This window comes from Nyctibius grandis, chromosome 5 (genome assembly GCF_013368605.1).
Source record: "Nyctibius grandis isolate bNycGra1 chromosome 5, bNycGra1.pri, whole genome shotgun sequence".
NCBI lineage: Eukaryota > Metazoa > Chordata > Aves > Nyctibiiformes > Nyctibiidae > Nyctibius > Nyctibius grandis.
In genome coordinates, this window is record NC_090662.1 from 88,867,027 (window position 1) to 88,885,017 (window position 17,991).

The window sequence follows — 17,991 nt, forward strand, 5'->3', positions numbered from 1 at the left end:
AAAAGAATGTTGGAAAATAACAGAAATAATCATCTTTTTTAAGTAGCCACAGTATTTTAGAGAAGCCTGGAATGCCCTGTCTCTAATGTAAATGTACAGTACTCCATTTAACACACTTCTTTCCTTTATTTTGTCTTAGTAATCAGCTGCTGCCTTTGAGAGGATAATAAAATTAGTTTTTATTCCCACACGCAAACAGGCACATACAATGTAATGTATTGTGACCAATTTACTTTTTTTTAGAGAAGCTAAAAAAGGAGAAATACACAAGAGCACCCTTGTTTGAATAAATACTGGGCTGTCTGTATGGAATAACAATTATATGCTGAAGCTAGAGCAGATGTATGGGTGTGAATCACGTAAGGGTAGGTTGGGGAATTATAATCAGCCAAACAGACCTAGGAATCAATCAGCAGTGGAAATTTTTCTGTGGTCAAACAGTGGATTTTTATAACTATTATGGGGCAAGACAGGGAAAGTGATTTTCAGCCCATGTTTTGCTGCAAGTCTAGTGTGGAAGTTGCCAAAGTGCATGACATGCATTTGTGGTACAGAAATGCAAAATGAAATGAGAGCTGGCACTGCCATTGGCAGCCACCATTAAGACTGCTGAAGAAAAGTTTGCAGACCTCTTATTTAGTACTCTGCAAGAAGAACAACTCTGTAGTTAAGACTAGAGATGTGAATACTATTTTTCCTGGTTTTGCCATACACTCTGACCTAGGTCAGATTTGGACTGATTTGCACCACCACTGGGTATACAACTGTTACTGTCATCAGCTGAAGGAGTCAATAAAAGTCACCTTCTTTGAAGGATGAGGTCAGCTTCTGTGTTACAAGTCATGCAATATAATTGTATGTCTTCATTGACATTTGTGATGTTCCTTTCATACTTTCATCTATAGAGTAGTTGCAAAGCACTGTTTAAAACAAATGTCATTTGCCTACTTTTCTTCATCATTTCTACATTATCATAAAAAAAATTATTCAATGAGGTCATTCAATGTCTTTCCCAGTAGTGTGTTTATTACCCACTTACTCTCATACTTATAAAACAGCTTTACCTAAACCATCAATATAGGCGTGCTCCCAAAGAGAGTTATTCAGGAAGAGCCATGCTGCAAATTTTGTCTTCTATCAAGTCCTTTCTTCTCTCTTGTTTGTTTTACATTTCACGTGGTGTCATGTATCTTGTGTTAGAGTGTGAAAAATGAACAAAGGCATCTGTGAGCTAGGGATTCTAAAGCATCCTCCAAAAACCTGCCGGAAACATCTTCCATCAACTGCAAGTAATAAACAAAAGGGCTTGTTAAGTTCATTCCTATTGTCAGCCTAAGGTACACCATGGCCCAGGAGGATGGAGAACAACAGGCAATTAGTAGTGATTACACAACATTACCATTTGACGATTGGGTGGCATTTATTTAGTGAGTCAGCAGGTTTTTTTGCCCACGTCGCTAAGATGTCTGCTGATTAAGAAAAGTAATTTTAGCTAGGTGCTTTATGGGCAGTCTCAGCTGAGAGTTAAGACATAAAGGCAAAGGAACAGAACCAAAGTCATTGCTAGGGCACTGCGAGGGACGCGGAGTCTTGCAGTCGCTGCTTTTGCTGCTCTCATACCTGCTGTGGGTGGAGAGATGACAGTAATGTTTGTTGTTTCATCTCAAATGCATTAATCTACCAAAGGTAGAGAGCTTATATTATATTGTGCTTAGTTCATAATTGAAGGAAGTTTCTCCACTATTATCCCCTTTACAGAAATTTCATGTGCATTAGCTGCTTCCCAAAAAAATGTGTACCTGGTCCTGGCAGTCAAGTGTTTTCTAGCTGCTGCATTAAAATAATTCAAAATAATTTGGAAAACATATGAAATTCCAGATTTTTAAACAATTTATAGAAGAAATAGACTATTTTTCAATAAGCTTGGATATGGTTATGGAACCAGTGACCAAAAAAATCAACCCTTTCTCTTTCTAGTGATAACTGAAATGTGTCCAGACTTGTTTCCAGTCAAGCCAGTGGGCGTTTGTATAATGATTTTAGTGAAAGTAGATTGGGCACTTGATTCTTTTTCCACAATCTTTATTAGGTAGACTTGGACACTGTAAAATTTAGTTAATTAAAGAAAAGATGGTGCATTAAAAGCATAAAACAAACATACTGATACATCATTTTGCTTAAAGATGTAAGAAGATTGCCTGCCTAAATATGCCTGAAGTTTGGTTTCGCTTTTGGTTTTTTTTGTGATTGCAAGAAGCCACCATCAGAATGTATACCATCCCTTCTCTAGACCTTTTTTTTCCAGAAACTAGAGATCTTTTCTTCCAGAAGCCTGAGAAACTCATCTGGTAAATGTGTACATATGGGAACAATTACAAAGCAGCACAGTAGCACACTAGGGAGAAGATGTATGGTAGTTGAATTGATGATTGATACACAGAGCATTAAGACAATTGAAGAAGTTATAGTGGACATATACAACCATGGAGTGCATTTTCAGTTTGTGTCCAGCTTCTCTTCTTTTGTTAGAAGAAATGGAAGACACTCAGTGTCTCTATTTCAAATAACATTTTTTGCAAGATAGGTCACCTAGTGCCACTTCTCATTTAAGCAGGTCTTTTAGCTATTTATCCTGTTGTACTAACTGTGTAATCCAACCACAGCAGTGATATCTGGGATGACTATCTATCCTATTTTACAGGCAATATCAGCCAAGCAGGAGCGGCACTCCCAGGAGTTAGTTTTAGACACACATGAAACTCTTGCATTTGCGCTCCAGAACATGACAACCTGCAAAACTAGCCTGGCATGTCTTCTTACTGCTGAAGAAGCATATATTTATTAATGGAAATTATGAGCTTCAGAGAAATAAGACCACCATGAATTTCATGAAAGCAGTAGAAGCATCAGGATAACAACAGATACTGGTAGCATCCTCATTTATTGCACTATTTCGTCCTCCTATTTTTAGACAAAATCATTGTCGACAAGTAGTAAGGCTTCCAAATGTTCCTGCTGCTGGGTTAACTGGATATCAGCAAGATACAGAGAGGGTAGCAATGATGCAAAGAAAGGGCAGGACTTTCTTGTGGCACTGGATACAAACTGTATGTGAATGTTTAGTCTGGCCAACGATGCAGAAAACCCTTTTACATCACAAAGTGGAACAGGAAAAATGTACAGTTTGGCCACTCAGTATTACATGGCAGTCATGTAATCATGTAATCAAGTCTCCCTATCAACAGCGTTGTGAGATCAGTGAGGAGCAAGAAGTCCTTTTCTGCTAAGTTGTCCTAGACAGAAATCCTGCTTCGGTAGATATGTGATACCGCTTGGGAATATGGAGTGATATCAACCGTACATCAGGTATAATTGTTTGGATATATAGTTTTCCACAGAAGAATTCAGCATCAAAAATTCCACAGTATTTAATGCTTGAATGAGGAACCAGTTACTCAGATTAATGGTGTGCCATGCCAAAATAACAGTAGCTGCCTCCCAGAGCTGTCCTATGTAGCTAGAATATATTTTCTTCCTTCCATCCAGATGTTAATGTGATCAGAAGTATCAGCAGCATTGGCAGCATGGCAAAAAGTCATCCTTAAACTTGATCCCATTTCCCTGTATCCTGTCAGAAGAGATCCTGACTACAGTAGCCCATCAGTTACAGAGGTTGTCCAAAGGTGAAGACAACACCGGGGCTTCTGCTGCTGAAGAATGCAACTGTCTAATTTTCAGGTGGATTAAGAGCTGCAGCTATTCTACTCTGCACTGATCTTTGTTAGCTTCAGGTCTATTCTGGTTGCCAATTTGAGGGTCAGATCCTAATCTTCAAAGCCATGACCAAGTTTTAATCTATTCCTATTGGCAGGGCATTGCTATCTGCACTGCAGCTACAGAGCTGCATCCTTCTCAGAAAAGCATCTCAGGAGTCCAGGACAAAGTACACTAAAGCTGAAGACAGATATTTTTGGCAGAGGGTCTTCGCTACTGAGTAACCTCCTCAAGGAGATTACACATGCATCAATCCTGAACCATAAAACCACTCCTCATATCCTTTGCAAAGTTACCCGTCTTCCCTGTAGAATGTTCCTCTCATTTTTGTAGTACAAAATCATTTATTTTGTATCAGAAACATGGAAATGTAAATTAAGATTACTGAAATTTATTTACAATTTAGAATGAACAAACCCACAATCATTTAGAAGTTACTTGCACAAAAAAGAAAAAAAATCGTGCTGTTCATTTTGGGACCCTTATGACATTCTGGACTCCAACTTTGGAGTTTTGCCAATTGGAAAAAGATGCTGTTAGTTCCCAGATTTGAGTAACTTTAGATACACCTCCAGACCTCTCTTGAGAAAGACTTTTTTTCCACTAGAACTGAGTTGATTCAAATTGTAAAGTAAACCTTTCCTAACAGAGAAGGATTTAGGTTACATACTCCACTCTCTTCAGAAATAGCCTCTTCTGCCTTTCTACGTATCCTGATGGAGATAATTCCCTGCAGCTGCTGATTCATGGTGAGATTGCTCAAGCAACGGTTTTATGCAAGATTTACAATTGCAATAGAGTGCCTATCATTGTGTGAAGGGACTTTTGCAGAAAACTAGATTTATCTTTCCTTAATAAGCAATCAGCTGTGTTCCAGGTGGTGACGCAATGCTGGGAATCAGGTAGCAGCTTGAATATCCCTTGATCTATACGACAGCCTACAATTTGCTCCATTTTATTAGTGAGTAGGAGGGAAAAAAGAGGAAGTATTAAGTAAAAACAACTGACAACCAACCCCACAACTCTTGATTTATTTATTTCGCTTTTAATTTTCTGCCTTGTAGTAGGCCAACAAGAGGACTCTGCCTGTTGATATTTGTACGATAATTTAAGAGAGAAAGCAAAGACTGCCTTTTTTTTTCCAATGGTGCTTGCTTCATTCCCATTCTCCTATTTGGCTAGCAACAGTGAAATAACACTACTGATTGCTGCAGCTTTCATGTCTTTACTTGATACTTCAGATCTTGAAGAAGCTCAGACTTCACTTTTATAAAGTTATGAGGTCTCACAGAGAAAAAAAAAACACATGAACCCAAGTGCACCTTAAGGGCTCAAAATTAAAGGAAAACTAAAATATCTTCATTTAATATTTCACAGCTAGACTGCATAAATTGCAATGTTTACAACTAGCAATTTTGCCAAAGATTATGATCTGGATATCAAATTTTTCTGGGGTAACTTTTTATAATTTAAATGTAAAATGGTCTACCCTCAAAGACATTTCAAAGATTCCAGTTTTGTGATTCACTTGTAAAGGGAGTTATTTTCAATCTTTCCCATGATCTCAGTGTCATGGGATTTTTATTCTCTGGGAGACACGAATAACATTAACAATAACAAATGCATTATCCATTTTGAATTTATGATAAGAAAGAAGCTCATGACTTTTGATAATTTGTTAGTGGGCATCAGCTTTTGGGGGTTGGACTTGATGATCTCCAGAGGTCCCTTCCAACCCCTAACATTCTATGATTCTATGATTTTGTTACCTGCTACCAGTACAAACCTGGCTGTCATCAGTTGTGGAAGGCTGCATAGGCTCAACTAGATGTCACCAAAATTGCAGGTTATTTTCACGTTTTTCTTGTGTTTTCTGTGCAATTTGTCTGCCTCATATAGCATCTGTAAAATGGGAGTGTTTAGGTTTTCTTCTATTTTATTATAAACAGATTGTTACAGTGGGACAGATTCTGTCACCTTTGCTCTTGTATCAGAACTCTTTGCAAATGAAAATAATACGAGTGAGAATGCATATTGAGCGGTTATCAGAAGGAGAACCTGGTTATGAAGCCTGTAGATGTATTCATTGATCTGCATATAACAAATAGAGCTATTAGTAAAGTGATGAAAAATTTCAAAGGTGTGGAGGCTTATCTGGTGTGCAAATTCTAGATAATACAAAACAGTTTTATGGCGTACTTGCTGCTAGTTTCTCAATGATTCAACGTGTATAGAAAGAGAAATCCCTATTCCTTCAACACATTTTCCTCACTTCAGGCAGACTCTGTGTCCATTCTGTTTTGTGGTTAAGGACATCAGTATCTTGGAGCATCCCATACCAAACTGATATTATAAAATAAATAACATTTGAAAAGAACTACGAGGGCACTACCAGTGTGCCTACAAATGTCTCTTCTCCTGTGCTGTTGTTTTGCCATGCTGACCTAAGCCCTGGGATCAGTGTGCTCGGTCCAGCTGCTGTAAGAAGATGTTCTGGTAAAGCGTGCTGCGTGTGCCACAGCAGCACAGGGTGCTGCAAGGTCACATCGAACCTCCAGCTCCTTGTTCTGCAACTAAAAATACTGCTCTTGTGTACAAAATCCTGTTTCAACATTATCTCTTTGGAATTCAGTATCAAATGCCTCTGCCTATTCCAGATAGATCACACGCTGTGCTTGGGAACCACCAGCTTGTGCTACATCAGGTTACCTTCTTAGTGTACCTCAGGACTCGCTGTCCTGGGTTGAAACAGGAACAACTAGGAAAATGTGGCGATATATATTGATATTCATACTATGTTTTGGCAAAGGATGTTAAAAATGAATAGAATTTAACCCCCAAATTTGTCATAGTAAGTACCTGAAATATAGACACCAGACGAGATACAAATTTTGCATATGGTCTTTTCATTTCTTTTTATAGCAGGAATAAATATTTAAAGAATGTGTGATATCTGTCTTTCTGTTTCCTACAATGGAATGGGAGAGATAATTGCTGTCTCTTTGATTAAGTTCTGAATGTAGTTAAATGATATTTTTAAGGCACTGTAAGGTATTATGTGAGAACAAAACAGGATTGGTTTATTTTTTTTTAATTTTTAATCTACATTTGTTGCAAATCGATTTTATTTTTGTCTAGCTGAGAGAACACAGCCATACCTTACCTATATAAGCTATTTTTGTTATTTTGAAACAGTTTTTCTTGTCTCAAAAAGTGTCCAAATGAAGTACTAATACTGTTGATGGGATCCTTGTTTTTCCAGAAACTTTTTAGACTTTGAACAATTAAATTTAAATAATATGGTCTGAGGTATCTCTACATTGGATTTATGATTTTGTTTTGGAGACCGTTCTGGTTAACACTCAACATGATGCAGGGTAATAAATACTGTTGCAAAAATGTGTGAAAATTCTGATATTGATAAGGATATATGTTTAAACATTTATTTCAAGAGAGGTCTGTTTCAAATCCTTGCAAATGAAGAGGAAGAGGACAGCTTTCTTCTAACATTGTTTTGTTTTGTTTTCAATCTCACAGAAATTGGATGCAAAACTGATACTGTCTCTCGGGTTGCTTTGCTGCCAAGGTCAGCTCTGCAAGCTAACTTCATATTTTTCACATGGCTGTTTTGTGCTTCAGATATTTCTCTGGTGCATTAAAAACAAACAGGCACTTCTCCAACATCAAATGTCTTTTGTTTATTTCTCCGCCTCCTTTTTAACCCTTACAACTGTTTAAGCCCTAGGAAGATGCCCCTACCCCCTCACCCCACCCCATCCTTAAGCTGCTGGTTCTCCAGCTGCCTAACTGCTGTACTGAGCAAAAGCTGAAGGTCTGTCTGGGGAGACAGGGGTCAGGCTGTACTAGGTTGTAACCACTGATAAGGAGGAACTAGTTGCCAAAGTGGCAAAGACTAAGATTGAGGATGCCGAAAGATTTCTTCCTCTGAACAGCCATGTGGTTCCAGAATTGGGTAGACGATGGTGGTGGCAGCTGTAGTATGAGAGTGCAGGGTTTTGTTTTGTTCTGGACCTACAGTGGCCTGTCTGTCCTATTGCAAATACAATAGTTTTTTCCCTGTCTTAGGTGTAGGACCCAAATACTGAATATGCATAGGACGTTTTCCAAATTAAATGGAAGCCAAATGTACCAGACAATTGCAAAACTCAAAGGTTCTGAACTCACTAGTTAAGTCTTTACCATTTTGACTACTTCATGCTCAGCACTGTGAGGGTTATGGTCTGGGCTGTGCTCTTGAGCGCGCTTGGGTTTAAGTGTTCATATCTTTGAAAAACTGATCTAGTGATCAGTATTTATATATTGATACCCACTGATGGCTAATATGAATGTCCCTCCGTCCCTCCTATGCATATACATTTCCATAAAGAACCAACTGGAAAGAGCACTGTCACTGAAATATGCCCATCATTTTTAAAATGGAAAAATTAATCTTGACTTGTGAGAGCATAACACTAGTGTCTGTGTTTCTTGCTTCTGTGTCATATTATCAGGGCTCCCTGCTGCATTGGGTAGCGTGTAAGCAGTCAGGAAAACTTTCTGACACTGAAAGGACTGTGCTGCAGAAGTGCTGCTCTCAGTCTGATCTCCTTATTTAAAGAAGCTCAAAAGGTATTTAAAGAGGCTGGAAGAGAAATATCCCTGTCCAGGGGCTTAGGCAACCTCACAAGCCTCAGTATAGTGGCCATACAAGTGATTATACAGTATCTATATAATATTGGAAGTGAAGAAGGTAGCTTTGAAAGATACAGAACAGCTGAGCTTCTGTATACGAGATCATCCTCTGGACTGCTCAATGTCCAAATTCCTCTATGCTGCAATGTTGTGTGCTTTGAATGCCCTAGATGATATTTCAGTTTAGAAGCTCAATACTTTCTGGCTTTATAACTAAGCTAAATAAATTCTTCTCTGATTTATAGCTCTAACTTAATGACAAACTTCCTATTGTAATAAGTGCAGCTGTGACACCACGGGCCTGTAATTCACAGGATGCTAGAACAACCCTTGGTCAAACAAAGTGTTGGCTCTTGATAGAAAGAAGGTATCTGCGGATCTTCATACGAGTCCAAAAGATGACTCAGTGGTAGAAAAGGCAATTCTAAATTACCCTCTGTCGTGACCTATAAAAACATACCCAACAGCCAACTTTTTCTGTTTCCAACTATCAATACAGGGCTCCAAACAAAACAAAACAAACTCAAACCCAAGCATGAGCCCCGATGAGGTGAAATAAAGCATACTAAAATTTGGGCAACTTAATGAGAAAACAAGTGCAATTTTTTTGGCATATTCCCACAATTTAAGTCAATGCAAACAGTAATACTATAAGTAGTTCGCTGTTAGAGTTTATTGCTCGAGACCTGTACCTCATTTTTATTACTATATGGTCAAAACTGCCTACAAATGAGAAATAATTTAAAATGCAGGTCATTAAAAAATCACATTCCTCTCGTATTAAATAATAAATTCTCTGAAGAGAAAAGTCTACTGCAATAACTCTAAAGATTTAATTTCCTTAAACATCTTAAGGATATAAATTGATGACTAGAACGAGGATAAGGTCAATATAACATTGTAAGCTCAATGAAATATATCAATGAGGATGAAAAATGTAGCAAATCAGTTGCTGATAAATTATGATGAGGGACTGAGATATTTTTTTCCAATGTATTGTGAGATCAGCAGTCAAAAACTTCAGTCTTGCCATCAATTAATTGAGTTCTGTCTCACTTTACTCTAACCCTTAGCCCATAAAGTCTTGTTTTATAGCAGCAATGAAATCTTTCTAATATGAAAATAAAACTTTATGAAAAGATGTTGAAAAAATGGAAGTCTTTATGTTGAAAAACAGGTCTACTACTAAAGAGACCTTCATTCTGGTATAGGTGTTACTCAGAAAAATGAATATATTTTCACTAGGATAAACATGCTTTGAACAATACTCTGTTCCTGTGTTGGGCAGCAAAAGAATTTTATTCGTACCCAGAGAATCAAGTTCATATGCAGATAATTCCTTCATATTCCAGAAAAAGACAGTAACACTGCCATGCCTCCGCACAGCAGTCCTGCATTACAATTATGCAGTCTGGCAACATACCCTAACTTGTCAACATAAACTTTTGTGTTGAACGAGGATATATGGTAAGCCAGATTTCATAGCCAGCAGAGTTCAGAAATCTGGTGATCTGGAAAAGGAAAGAGATTTCAAGCCTTGGGATTTGTTTTTGAACTGCAAAAGCAAGTTTGGGTCATAAAGCTGTTGCGATATGAGGAGAGAGAAGTCTGGTGGGAATGGTCAGGGAGAAGGCCCCTCAAATCAGTGTTGGTAGTCTTGAAAAGCAGCTTATGGATGAGGGAGAGAAAGGTTGGACATGGAAGGGAATTCATAATATTTGAATTTTACATCAATGTGTTAACTATGTCTTGGATGTATATTTTAATTGAAGGAGATAAAAGAGCGGGAAGGGTTACAGTTAAATGATGCAATAGTCAGCGAAACACAAGTCTGAAACAGCTTACGTTGATATGAATCCTTTTAGCTCCCAAAGATTTCTGTGAACTGGTTTCTTACACTACAGGATTCTTTATTAGGATTATAGGGTTACTATAATAATAATAGACTGTATAAGCAATAATCATAATGTATTATTAACAAGAATATATAATGGATTGTCTTTTTCTTGTTATTTTTTCTTTTACTCACTCCAGATTTTGCAGACATTACCATATTATTACTGTTACTATTTTGTAGAACAGAAATGCCTGAAAGCACTCAAACTGAGGTCATGCAGCAGCTAGACTGAAACAACGGACACACATTGACCCCACTCCGGATTGCTTAAAAATGCAAAATGCAAAACAACAGCTGAATTTAATGTACAAATGCTTGAAAAACATGACCAAACATGAAATAGCTCTGTAGAGCTGGGGACAAAGCTGGGGACTGACTGGGCCAGGGAGCAGCTTTGCCATAAAGGACTTGGGGGTCCTGGTAGACAGACAGGTTTGAGCATGCATCAGGCAGCATGACCCAGGGAAAGAGAGGCTGAGCACATACCAGGTGGTAGTAACAAGAAAGTAGCTGCAGATCCCAAGAAGTGATTCTGCTTCCTCAGTAAAGCTTGTGAAGCCCTGTCTAAAGTGGTGTGTCTGGTTTTGGGCCCCAGAATACAAGAGCAATATGGAAAAAGTGAAGTGAGTGCAGTGAAAGATCACTAAGATAATTTATTTGGGTGACATGATGTACAAAGAGAGTCTGAGAAAGCTGAGTTTCTTCAGCCTTAAGAAGAGAAAGCTTAGGGGAGATCTTACTGCTGACTATAACTACCTAACAAAAGCATGCTGAGGAGACAAGTTCAGATGTGGCTCAAAGGTGCACAAGGGAAGGATAAGAAGCAGTTGGCACAGGCTGGAACACGGGAAATTCCAAGTAGATGGAAGGGAAAAAAAATCACAGATACGTTGTGGAATTTCCATTTCTTGGAGATACTCAAAACTCAATGGTAGGAGTCTCTGAGCAACCTGAGGTAACTTAGAAGTTAGCCTTACTTTGAGCAGATTGTATTAGATGACCTCTAGAGGTCCCCTCCAAACTGAATTATTATCTGAATCTGTAATTTTCTGGTTCTCATTTATGTTAAAGCTTCTTTTACCCCAGCTCTTGCAGTTTTACAGGGCTTTCAAGTAAGTGCAAATAAATAAATAAAATATCCCTGTAAGTAAATGAAATGGTGAAACTTCAGTGCTGTAGCAGAGTAAACAAGAATCAGGTCCACCAAATCTCAGATTCAGCCATGAGTGGCCATCAGCTAGAGTCACTGCATTGGGCAGACTGCTGTGTGGAGAAAACAACCCACAGTCTGAACTGGAGAAGTTTGTATCTGCTTGAAATGGGAAAATTCATTCAGCCCACATCCGGGAGTATATGCCAGGTCACATCAGTGTCCAACGGGAGTTAATCCTATATTGGGAAGATGCACTCATAAACACAGAATTTTCTTTAAAACCTCCAGCTTTCTTGGCCAATAGCTCCTCAAGGAAACTGCATGGAAGGTTGCAGGAAAAATCCCATGTCCCTGTTACGACAACCTTACCTATTGTGTGTGTTCAGTTGCCAGTGATTGGAGAGTGTTGACATGGCTGGGTAACATCACATGTCTGTCTGTCTCTCTGCTAAATAAATAAGCTGTCAAACTGTCTCTCCCTGCTCTTCCTGGGAGAAGTGCATTGAATGAAGCACACAAGAGAATTTTTCATTTACCACTAAGCTTTTGGATTCCTTCGAAACTGCTCTAGCATCTACCTCGTAAATGAGGAAAGTTAATTGAAAATTGCTCTCAGCACAAGGAGCCTAACGCTGGGGGAGTATTGTCTGTCCATGCTATAGTGATTTGATTGGGGCTGCTGTCAGATGTTATATATGTTATGTTCAGCTCAGCACTGAAAAACAGTCTTTGCCATTTGCCCTGTTCTCACAGACAGAGAAGCTCAAGCCATTGTTCCTGATTTGTTTTCAATTGTTGTAGTGTTCGTGCTGATAATTTAACAGCGTATAACTTAGATGAGGATAACAAGAATATCTCTCTGGAATAATACAGAGCAAAGGCACATGGAGAAATAATTAATTCTAGTTTCATAGTACTGTGTGCATCCTGATTTATCTGTTGCAACAGTCATTTACTCTGTAAAGTTCAGTAGTAATTTTGCAGTATGTATGGGCCTGCTCCAATGTCCCATAAATTGAAAATATCCTTTTGCCTTCAGGGGACTTTGGATTCAGTTTTATCACAGTTCTCATCTTGGGATCTCAGAGTATTGTGTAATTACACCTGAATAAATCTTCACCGTGTCTCACTCTCCTCCACGTAACTATTCACTTACTCCAGAGGGCAGGGTAGGATTTGGAGGCAGAGAACAAGAGAGAAATGCAAAGCTGGCCGTAGTGCCTCGCTAAGGGAGAGCAGCCTCTCCTGTGGGTGCACACGCAAAACCAGAGCCTGCCTGCTCACACACCCTTGTGATGGACCTGCACTTTATTTTAGGCCTATAGAAGTCTGTGTTGGTTTAAAAAGAAAAGAAATCTGAGATATGCTTATTCTTACCCTTATTCTGTTTGGCTATGGTGTGCATATAATAAAACTTAGAAAGAGAGCTTCTTTTTTTTATGCAGATACAGCACCATTTTAAAGTGTTGTGGAGCCTCTACTTTAAGGGACCATTAGGAGCAATGTTACATTAAAATCATTGTCATTTCCTGCCGCTTGTACAATGTGTGAATATGCCTAAAAAGAAGGGAGCAAAATAATCTCTACAACTGTTATCAAAACAAATTAGGAATAAGTTTCGCTTTGCAATAAAGAAAAAGAGAAAAGGAACAGGAGTTTAAAGAAATAAGAGCACTTAAGCATTTTTATTTTCAAAAGAGATTTGGGGTCTTTGGGTGGAAATCCCATCGACTATCTCATTTGTGTTGGCTTTGCTTTTGTTTTCAGACTGAGAAGGAAGGATGTTCCAGACATCCAAGATTCACTTTCTTCACCTGCATCAAAAAAAATACATCCCCCAAGTTTTAAATGCAAGGAAAAAACAGTCATAAACCTGCTACATTTTTTTCAGATCCCACAAATCCACAAGTACTTCATGGGTTACAAATCCTTGAAACAGATTTCTGTTAGACCAGGTAGGCTAGCAATCCCTTGCTGTGCACGTTTCTGGCATGTATGGCTGTCTTATGGTTGTGAATCTGAAAGCTCTTACAGTCCCTCCAGGGAGTCTCCCAGATTATCTATTCAGTTATTTCCAGTAACAGTTTGTTTGTTTATTTTACTTTGTGATTGACTCAATTCCTTATCTTCCTATTTTTCTCATAGTCCAGAAATATCCATATTCATGAGTGCGTTCCCCATCCTTGGTTTGTTCATTTTAGGGGTTAAGTCATCCGCATCATGTTATAAGAGTTTCAGTCCTTCTCAGTTTTTCCTTTTGTCTCGATACAGCTGCACCAGCCACAAGCATCGCCTGATCGAGACCATTCAAGCCCCCTTTTTTAAATTCAACAGCAGTCCCGGTGTCTCTGCCCTTTGGAGTGGTAAATTCTGCTGGCTGACACCACTCCAGAGGAAGAAGAAATTCTCTTGGCCAAGTGCTTGCTTATTCTTTTAACATAGGATCATGTAAAGAGGAAGGACTGACATTATTTTTGTTATTATTTTGCCTGTTTTGGTAGGATACAGAGTCCCTTCTCAGCACGGAGCCCTGGCCGTGCTAGGCACCGTATACATACATATGTGAGGACAAGTCCCCGCCTTGAAAATCTCACCCTTTTAAAAAACAAAACCACAGAAGATGTGGGAAAATGTTTCTGTAAACAAACAGGGTCATTATCATTGTGTATAAGCTCAATTTCTTCCTTCAGCTCATTGAAAAGCACCCCTGTGAAGGGTCAGGAGGGAAGGCAGCTTGGGTTTCTCCCGCTTTCAGTGGTGGTTGGGTGCCAAGGCAGGGATGGACCATGAAACTAAGCTGCCACATGAAAGCCTTTCCACTGATGTGCCTGTCACCTGCAGCCTGGCACAATGGCTTTTACCCACCCTGTACCCCTTCCCCTCATCACCCCCTTGTGCCTCTTCTATAGAATCACAGAGGGAGGGAGAGGTCCCGGTGCTGCCTGGCTTTGTAGCGGGGTCGGGGGAGAGTCAGCTCTGCAAGTCTCACATTCATGGTGTGCCAGTGATGGGCATATCTAGGTCAGGGCCTTTTGGTCTTGAAGACACACCTCTGTTTTTTGGACCTCTGGCACCAGAGGGGTCAAATACCTGGCATCTCACTGCTGCTAGAAAGGACAAAAATGCTTTTGGCCTGTCAGTGGGTGTTGATGAGTGCACTTACTTATAAAGCGGTGGGAAAAGGGATGGGGCATCACAATAAAAAGGAAAGGAAAAATGGGGAAAGAGGGGAGGGCTGATGGAGAGGGTTTTATGTGCAAAATCTTGTTATTGGCAAAGAGGGAACACACAAGCGAAGAATTTTTTAGTCTAATTAAAATTTTAACAGGCTAACTAATATACAAGATGCAATTAATTATTAGTAGTACAGTTGCAATGCACAAATATTCACAGTCCAAATTATCTAATTAATATAAAATAAGTCCTATTAACAAAATGGTTAAAAATTATTATACAGTTCCCTGGTCTTACGCTCCTTTCCACCACCTCTCTGTGTTCCAGGGGCGACGACACAAGTCTTCCTTATGAACAAAGCAAGTAGCGGGTTTGCAGCAAGGCATCAGTGTCCCATGTGTCATGGCTCTGGAAGCACCACCAGCCCTTGCTGTCCCTGCCCAGCCCACAGCCCAGGACCCCATTTCAGCCCCCCAGGGCCATCGGTCCCTGCCCCAGCGATACCGCAGCAGAGCTGGTCTCCAGCTCCCCACAGCACTGCCATGCTCAGGCATGGGCCCTGCCAAACTGGGCCCACACATGGGCCCATGTCTCATCCCTTCCCCATCCCCATGGCCCTGCCTGGCCATCCTGGGGCTGTGTCTGACCCTGGTTTGTTCACCGCAGGTGAATGGTTTATCGCCCTGAAGTCTCCAGTATCATCCTGTCCCTGTACTTCTCTGGGCTGTGTCCCGTGTCCCCACTTCAGAGGCTTCTGCTGTCCTTCTACATAATTATACGAGGGTTATAAATGTGTCATAATATGCAGACTATCAGCTCATTAGTATTATCCGTATAAAAATCATTATGCCATATGTTTATGCCATATGATTCTGTCATATGATTTTATGATAGAGCTAAGCAAAAGTTAAGCAAATTAGGCAATGGCCACCTGGACATTAGAAAATTGCTGCTAGGGCTAAACAAGATAAAACACCATTCCAGGTGGGCCAAAATAAGTCCAGACAAAGTCTGACATATTCTGAGGTGTTGCTGGGTTAGTACAAAGCCTGCGGACTGTCCCTAGTCATGGCAGCACAGCACTTCCTGGGCTAGGAAGCTATGGTCAGGAGCAAGGGGCTGGGGAGGAGGGAGGGACACTTCTGGGGAAGCAGAGGGAGAAGGGAGGTTTGGCAAACAGCCACTCAGTGAAAGCAAAACATCCCTTGCCTGAAGGCAATCCGATGCCCAAGAGACACAGGGGTGGAGCATGTGGTGGGATTCTGATGTCTCTTCTCCAGTTACAGCTGAAAAAAGCTGAACAAGCTGATGGAAAGATGGCCATTAGAGGGAGGGTGCTCTTAAAGACCCCTCCACCATCCATGTCTAGTGAGAGGCAGTGACCTCCAGCCAAGAGTTTTCCTGAGCACTTTTTCCATGCCCCAGCCATTTCTATTCAGTACTTCCCAAGATGTGTGTCACACAGCTGGCAATGCCACCTCCCAATTGGCGCATCGGTGAGAGAAAGGGTGTCAAACACTATGAGCTTTCATAAGCCCTTGGGTTAAAAACCACATCTTTGCCCTGTTTCTCCCTGGAAAAATATGCATATGATGGATGTCCTCTGAATTTTCTCATCCCCTCTTTACCAGACAGGATTATTTTGGAGTGCAAAAGGTCTTTCAGACCTCTGTAAGGACATCCTTCAGTACTGTCTGAAAACCACATACCAAACCTATGCTTATTTAATTAGTAAAAGGGGAAAATATTTTTTTCTGAATACATACAGCTACATTGTCCCATTTTTGTATAAGGCACTGTAATGGTCAGAGCACCACGCTGGCAGCTTGGGTTCCTGAGTCATGCCATAGCCCAACCTCCAGGCACAATGGATGCAGTTTCCCAGCGTTACCAAGCCTCCTCAGCTTTGCCAGTGCAGTGTGACCAGAAATAATGAGTCATGTTCTTCCACCCAAAACTCATGAGATGCACCTAAAATGTATTTAAAACTATACATGTACACACACACACGGAGTTGTTTTATATGCATTTATTGCTACTTCTATTTTTGGTCTCCTAGGATCAGATGGTACCGTCTTTTAAATTCTGTGATTTTATGCTTTAATAAAAATACAGTTTATCCAAGTTTCAGGATAGAACTGTGAGGGTTTTCAGTATTAGCTGAATCTTGACTGCTCCTTCTGTACAATGAAGCTTGTCTCTCCAGATTTATTAATGCTGGCAGATGATTTTGAGGTCTGTGGCAAAAGCTATGTAACCAAAAATTGTGATCAGCATTATTAATTACTTCCCTCAGCTAATGAAATAATTATGTAATCAGGACTAAGCAAGTGTTTGCTGAAATGATGGGGATTTTTTCCCACATATGCAAATACAGCATTTCAGATGACCTACATATTCTCTAAACAGGTCAGACAGCTGAACCGGGCCCTTCTGTCCTTAAAAACAGGAACTGGGACTACTATTTTCAAAATTAAAATTCAGCACAATTAACAATAAAAATACAGTTTACAAAGTAAGTCTGGCCAATCTAGTGATTTTAGTATTGTGGTAATGATATTTTATATATTTCTTAAAGGCTTAGTTGGCTATGGTCTTGTGAATGCAACAAATCCTTGTCATTTGTTAGAAGAAGAAAGCCTCTCCCTCTGACATTTCTGCTAGGAAGTATGAAATCTACAGACCCCAAACCCAAATAAAAATGTCAGCACCTTTTTTATCAACACTTCATGATTATTAAAGAAATGTCTTGATTTTAGATGCTTGACTCAACTCAAGAATTATGAAGGCTTGGGATGAGCTATATGGTTAATATTGTTCCCCCTCCTCCACCAGAGAAGTACAGTTCAAAACCCTAGAAGGAAAAAGAAAAAGCAGAAACTTCTATAAATTCTGGCAAAACAGATGAAATTTTTTTTTCAGTTATATATTTTTCTTTCTGCCTGCCCTTTTTTCTCATGAGTATGAGATATGACGAGGAAAATGAAATATCTACCTCTCTCCCAATAAACATACAATTGTAATAAAAAACATCTGTCACGCTTCCCTATAAAGAGCAGAGTGTAGATATAAAAAGATTGATTGTCTCCATCTTATTTCATTTTTGTCTCCGTATGATAGGAATATGGAGGCATCAAAAATGCATAACAACGTTCGAGTTTGCTTTGTAACCTGCAATTTATTTGCTTAAATTCAATTAGAGTCTCATCCATCAAACACAGTGTAGCTCTTGAGAGGGGACAGATCAAAATCTAGTAATCATGAACGTGTTGAGCTTTGCCCACATGACGTCAGTGGTTCC

General features: G+C 39.6%; 1 protein-coding gene across 2 annotated transcripts in view; it reads left to right on the top strand.

The window, feature by feature from the left end:
- Positions 1-4,472: 4,472 nt before the first annotated feature.
- EPS8 (EGFR pathway substrate 8, signaling adaptor) overlaps positions 4,473-17,991 on the top strand; it is a 155,414-nt gene continuing 141,895 nt past the window's right edge. Inside the window, exon 1 of one of the 2 annotated variants that reach the window (XM_068400707.1) lies at positions 4,473-4,523. The gene's annotated coding sequence lies outside the window, so the exon portion shown is untranslated. Of the gene's footprint in view, positions 4,524-5,580; positions 5,621-17,991 lie in introns of those variants that run through there. The other variant, XM_068400708.1, reaches the window with a different exon arrangement.